The following is a 6701-nucleotide window of genomic DNA, read 5'->3' on the forward strand; positions in this document are numbered from 1 at the left end:
TTGGTTCTTCACCAAATGTATCCTTATTAGATAGGGATGGTGTAGTGGTTGCTAAGGGGTATGTCATGACAGAGACAGCTGGAGATTGCAATGGCGTAAAAAGTTCTCGCAGTGAAAAAAAAAGGTCTACATAGAGGAAGTCTTTGTTGGTGATGCTCTTGTTTACGATGGGCCCCAAGATGGAGTTAGATTTTTGGATGGCTTTAGTGCTGGAGGTCCTTTAATTTGGCTCGAGTCAAGGATGCAGTTTTCTTAATAAGTTGTTTGGGATATGCAAACTTTCTGAACTTGGGATTTTTTAGTATGGTTTGGCTTCTTTATGTTTTGAATGTTGTTTGTTTTTTGTTTAATATGGATGTCATAGTGACTTGACAAGCTTATGGTCTTTTTTTGGTATGGATGAGTATTAACTTTAATATGTTCGTACTATATCTATTTATTAAATTTGATTGCAGTGTATGTATGCTTGTTTGCTTAGTAGGTTGAAGAAAGCCCTAACCCATTTTTAACTCCGCCTGTGCAAATTAATATAATTGGTTTGCATTGCCGGTCCCAAGCCCGGATAAAGGAGGAGGGAGGATGGTGGAGCCTTGGACTGTTTTTCCATTGAACGTTGGGATTCTCGAACTAAAGGTGTGTACTAGTCTTTGCTTAACATGTTGTAACTTAGTTTAGTTTCTCTTGTTGGTGTTTTACAGAGTCCGTCGAATAATGTAAAAGTCACACATTGCCTAGCTTAGTTAAGACGGTTGTCACTTACACTCTTCTTGTTTCACTGGTATATAGATTGCGTTAGCATTACTTGATTTTGTCGTATCTCTATAGTTGGGTAGTATTATTTCTCGTATCTCTATAGTTTCGCTTATGAATTATTGAGTCATATATTGTCGTTTTCTGAATATCATTTCTTAGATGACGCTGCATGCGGCTTCAAATTTCACTTGGTTCTTGGATAAATGCTCGGGTTTCCAACCATGTAAGTGTAGCACCTTCATCTTTTACGTATATTATTTTTTTCTTCTTTTCATTTTCACTATTAACTGTTATTATAGAAAAGAATGATATTTGTGTGTGGGGAGACTCAATGTTACTTGTGTTTCTATGATGTGCACATAAGCTCTTGTGGAAAAATAATACTTGCAACACCATTACTTGTATAATGTGTCATAAACGTTACCTCTTTCTTATGCATTGTTGGTTTTAATTAGCTACTTGAGTATAAGCTTTTTTTTTTTTTAATCTATTTATTAGCTATCATCGCTTTTTGGTTTCAAATATATTGTCATTGTTAGTGAAAGAAATCTGCATAAGTTTTGAATCTGCTGGCTAGTTATCTAGTGGTAGCCTGGTTGGTACCAATTTTGAATCCAATCCTTAGTGGTATGGTCTCTGACTGCTTCTAACCTTAAATAAGGCATGTCTTTGTTAGTGTGAGTTGCCCCTAAATATTATGCTAAATGTATGCCCTATGGTGTCAAGGTACTTGGTTTAGAGTGTGGGAAGTAATTACTCATGAGCAATCAAGAATACCCTAGACAGTTTTTCCAGAAATTATTCAAGTGACCCCCTTGTCTCGATTTTCTTCCTTTTATGGGTTTTTATATCAACAAAAAAAAGATAGTTTTATTGATTGTGTTTGTGCGATTGAAGGTCTGATCTATTCTAATCAAATCACAATCTATGGTCAGGTATCAATATATTCCTTTTAGTTTCTTCAAATCCGACGTTCTCTTTTCGTTTGCTAGAAGTAGTGAGCTTTTTTTTTTCATCACCTCATTTCAGCGATTAACTCCTCATTTCAGTGATTAACTCCTCATAAACCCTACAATCTCTAAGGTTAGAATCCAAAAGCTTTAATTATGATTTTTTCAGTTTTCTTTGTAGATTATTACTTTTGATTACTCTTCTATCAATTTACTGAGTTCGATTCATCACCAAGCTTGGGATACAATTGATTTGACAGTTTCAATTCAATATACATGTTTTCATTTTCGTTAAAATTCGTCCATCTATTTTCCAAATGGATTGTTGTTATTTCGAATCAAATATATTGATTTTTCTTTTCGAATCACAAATTTACTTGGGATTTTTGAACTTGTATTTGTTGATTGGGTTCTTAGCTTATTTGATATGTTGTTTATTGTATGAATATTGTTCATAATGTATTGTGTCGGTTAAATGAATGAGAGTTTGTTGTTTGAGCGAGATCTTCTAGTAATTTAGACATTGAGTGCTTTATAAGTGTGAACGTAACTCATGTAGTGTCGCGGTAATGGCTCGGTTTAGTTGTGACTTTTAGTTGTACACCACGACAACTTATGGGTGACTTGACCATTTTAGTATGTTACTAGTTTGGTATTGATACGGAATGAATTTAGCAAGCAATGGGATTGTATCAATGTCGTAGACTGTAGTGTCGGTTCGGGACTATCACTAGGTTGGCCCTTGATCGTGTAATCTGGATTAAACTAGTATTTTGTTCGGCAAGACAATAAGAAATGAAGTCTAATGTGATTAATAGTTTAACTCTACTTATAAGAAAGTGCCATTCGTTATAGAGAATGTGCATTTTGAAAACTTGGGATAATCTCAATAATAAAGTCCGTAAAGCTCTTGAGGTTGGTTTTACTCTATCTATCTATTTTACTAGTGTTTCATTGTGTGTTCATCCGGAGAATGCAGAATTTATTTTATCCGATGATTGTTTCTTGCTCGACATTGCGCATTACTTTTCGAAGACCCAAGTTGAGTTGTTTAGTCAGAATAAATCAAGAGTTCTCAATTGTTGGATCACCCAAGCTCGAGGTTAGACGCCATTGTATTCTAAATACTTCTTTTCCTCTCTGCAACTGCTACTCACGTATATGCATTAAAAGCGGATCTGCAATGGTGTCGTCAAAATGCCCTTGTGGAAATGTTTCAAATATTGACCACGGTATCACGAGAGCCATAAATTAGCTTTAGCTCAAACATGGGTTCCATGCAAGCATCGCAGGGTTGTAGCCGACGGTGGTGGTGGTGTGAAGAAGAGCTGCAGAAGCTTTGATGGAAGCTGTATGGGGCAAGTTTGCATGTGAACAATTGATGTAGCATTCTATGTAGTAGATGCTGACACGTGGGGTTTTGGCGACGCCTGGTCAGAGCATCACTTACAGAAGGGGCAGGGGGTTGGTGGGAGGGCATTTTCATCAAAAAGCTCGTGTTTCTCTAGTGATATGACACAGTTGAGCAAAAGTGAGTATCCCTTGGTACACTACGCACGCATGTTTGGGTTAAGTAGCTGCTTTGCTATCTGTTTACGTAGCACTTACACTGGGTTGTCTGGATGTGATGATTATATTCTAGAGTTGTTCCTGCCACCAGGCACGACGGCCTTAAGCAAACATCTGATATTTCTGGACTCCGTCTTGGTGACAATGAAGGCGAGCAACATTACCGGAAGAACCTCCATTGCTATCCGTTCAAGTAAGATATTCCCCCTCTACCACCTTCCACCAACCTCCACTGCTAAGTCTTGGTTGCTGACAAATCTAGGGAGTTTTATGTTGCAACAGGACAATAATTATTAGTTTTGTTTTTTTTGGTTTGCTTATGGGGTCATTTTTATGTCCATGGATGGAAACCGCGTCTCTGTCGAACCAAATCGCCTCGCCAGAATGTTCCCCACAGAAAACAAATCGCCCAAATGAAAATCTTTGGGTCCTCAAGTTATGGTAGATCTTCTAACGAAAAGAAAACCATTGGGAGAGACGGCTCAAAATCTTACGGATTATTTCAAAGCGTATGCGGTGAGAATCCCGGCTTCTTTTTACGCAATGCAACTTCGGCGACGAGGGGCCATATGACTAATGTTTTTGGGCAGATGCAAGGTCAAGAAATGCTTACATTCACTCTGGGGATGTTGTTACTTTTGACACTATGTACGCACCTAACCAAGATCGGGGGTTCCATACGGCGCCATTCATCGGTATGAACCATCAGGCGGGATGGTGCTTTTGGTTGGTTGTGCTCTAATCTTTGACGAAGTCCGAGTCTTCCTTTTGTGGCTCTTCAAGACTTGGCTTGAAGCAATGTCCGGTCGTGCTCTGTTTCTCTAACAACAGTCGGACAGAGGGGCTATACTGCAGCCGATTGCTCAAGTTTTTCCCGAACTTCGCCAATGTATTTGTAAATGGCACATTTTAAGGGAAGGTCGGGGAAAGACTTGGTCATGTCCGCCATACCCATCCAACTTTCCAAGGGAACTTTATAAGTGCATCAACTTGACTGAGCGATTGAGGAGTTTGAATCATCTTGGAGTTCTTTAGTCGACAAATATGATCTTAGGAAAAATGATTGGCTTCAGGCCTTGTATAATGCTCGTAGACACCGGGGGCCCAGATATATTTCCGTGATACTTTCTTTGCCGCAATCTCCATGAATCAAGGGTATGAAAGTGTTAGTTCATTTTTGATGGTTACGCTTAACCAATGACGACCACGCTGCCCGTGTTCTTTTCGTCGAGATGAAAGAGCTTTAGAAAATTGGTTTGAGAAAGAAATTGAAGCGGATTTCGAGACAATCTGCACCACACCAAGATCTTGAAGACTCCTTCCCCAATGGAGAAACAAGCCACAAACTTGTACACGAGGAAAATATTTGCAAAATTTCAAGATGAATTAGTTGAAACGTTTGTTTATCTTGCGCAAATAAATTGAGGGGATGGTGCAATTAGCACTTTTCGGTAGCAAAGTTTGAGGATGACGACAAGGCATACATTGTCACCTTAAATGTTCCCGAAATGAGAGCAAGTTGCAGGTTTGTCGGATGTTTGAATTTTCAGGCATTCTCTGTAGGCATATATTGACAGTTTCAACTTTGTAACAAATGTACTTACTCTCCCATCTCATTACATACACCGGCGTTGGACAAGAAATGCCAAGGCAGTCCACCGGATCGGATGAAGCGTAATGGGGAGCTCCGTGTTCAAGAGTCCATGACCTTGAGATACAACAATCTATGTAGGGAAGCTATTAAGTATCTTTGAGGAAGGGGGCAATAGCTACGGAGACTTATCACGTGGCAATGAATGCCCTCGAGAGGGTACAAAAGATTGATTTGTGAAAAAAAAGTGTTGCAAGGGTCACGCCTCCTAGCTCTCACAGAGTAAGCAATCATGAAGATGGTAACAAGAAAACCCCTACTTCTACTTCGGATATGACTCCTTTACTGTGGCCTCGGCAAGATGAAATCACACGTAGATTCAATCTTAATGATTCGAGCTTCCACACCGCCCGATTCTTGATTTGAATTTGCCTCGCGATGGCCCCCGTTTCTCTTCATTGGGATGATGGCCCTTCCGATAATATGGTATGGAAGGGAAATGCTTAACAAGTTCTTCATTCTATCTTTGGGAAGTTAATTTACTGACCCATAGTTGATGGTTTTCTTTCAAGACACGTCGATAAGTTTTGAAGAAGTTGAAATGAATTTGGACACCAGACACGTGGTAACTCTTTGTTTATTTGTTTCTTTCAATTTATGCAGGTCGTTTTGCCTTGCCTCAAATCCATGACTTGGGTCATGGAGAATAAGAACTCACCAAATAATCGAGTTCTTTGTAATCAATTTGAAGGCACAAATTCTCTACCCTTGACTTCATTTCATTATTACAGATCGGTATCATGACCATTAACCTATGTTTTAATTGCATAGCTATAGTCAGCATGCTTATCTAGTTCTGCTCATTTTGTTTCTCATTCCAAATTGCAAGATTATAGCAAGAACCCTTAAGGAGAATCGAGGTGAAGTTCCAGACTTTCAAGACTCACTGAGCCTATGTTATTACTACAAACCTTTGAGGGATGAGTTTCTCCGAAAATGCCCGTGTTTTCATATTTGAAACTTAGTGCAAATACATCGCATTTGATATAGGGTAATTAAATGCGACTTGAAGAATCAGTTTTATATGTAAATTAGTTTCACTTTGTTCGCCTAGTAATTTGTGACGCAGAAATTCAAAGTGTCCATTCATCTATCTTTTCATTTATATCCGGCCGAACACTTGCGGAAAAAAGTTGAATATGACTTATGATGAGGCTGAAAGATGGATAGTGAATCTTGTCGCGAAATTCAAAGCTTGACGAAAGATTGATTCCAAGTCGGAACTGTTGTCATGGAACCCAATCATGTGAATGTGTAAGTGTTCAACTGGTGTTCCTCCCCGCTAAGCATTCATTTGCGTCTTTGTCGGCTAGCCCTTTCTAACTCACTCCCTTTCTTCTCGATCGACTTGCAGTGTACGAGCAGATTATTGAAAACACCAAGGCACTCTCTTTAGTTGCTTACAAATCGCTTAATCTCATTCTAGAATCTGCTCAAGTACAAATAGCGTATAAGGTGTCGTGTTTTTGCGAAAATTTCTTGAAAGCTCCAAAGAATTGTTGTGAATGATTTTGTTTGTTTTGTTTACTTTGTTTAGCTATTTAACCTTAAAGAATTGTTGCAAATAGTATGATCATACCCGTAGATACACACTAGTAGTGGTCGGTAATCTTGATATAGCTTTTTGGACTCCATGAGCTTCTTTAGTAATAATCAATAGAACTGTTCTCTTACTCTTCCCATGGATTTAATAGAGTCCGTAGGGTTGTATATGAGGCGAGAGAACACCTCCTTTAAGTCAAATATTTTTTTCGAAGGCACAAAGCGGTGTCAAAAGT

The 6701-nt window shown here is 38.8% G+C and overlaps 1 pseudogene; it reads left to right on the plus strand.

Moving 5' to 3' along the window:
• The first annotated feature begins 3710 nt into the window (after nucleotides 1-3710).
• Nucleotides 3711-5847, plus strand: LOC147477596 (protein FAR1-RELATED SEQUENCE 3 pseudogene; annotated as a pseudogene).
• Nucleotides 5848-6701: the final 854 nt, after the last annotated feature.

The sequence above is a fragment of the Coptis chinensis genome, chromosome 9 (genome assembly GCF_015680905.1).
Source record: "Coptis chinensis isolate HL-2020 chromosome 9, ASM1568090v1, whole genome shotgun sequence".
NCBI classification, from domain to species: Eukaryota; Viridiplantae; Streptophyta; class Magnoliopsida; order Ranunculales; family Ranunculaceae; genus Coptis; species Coptis chinensis.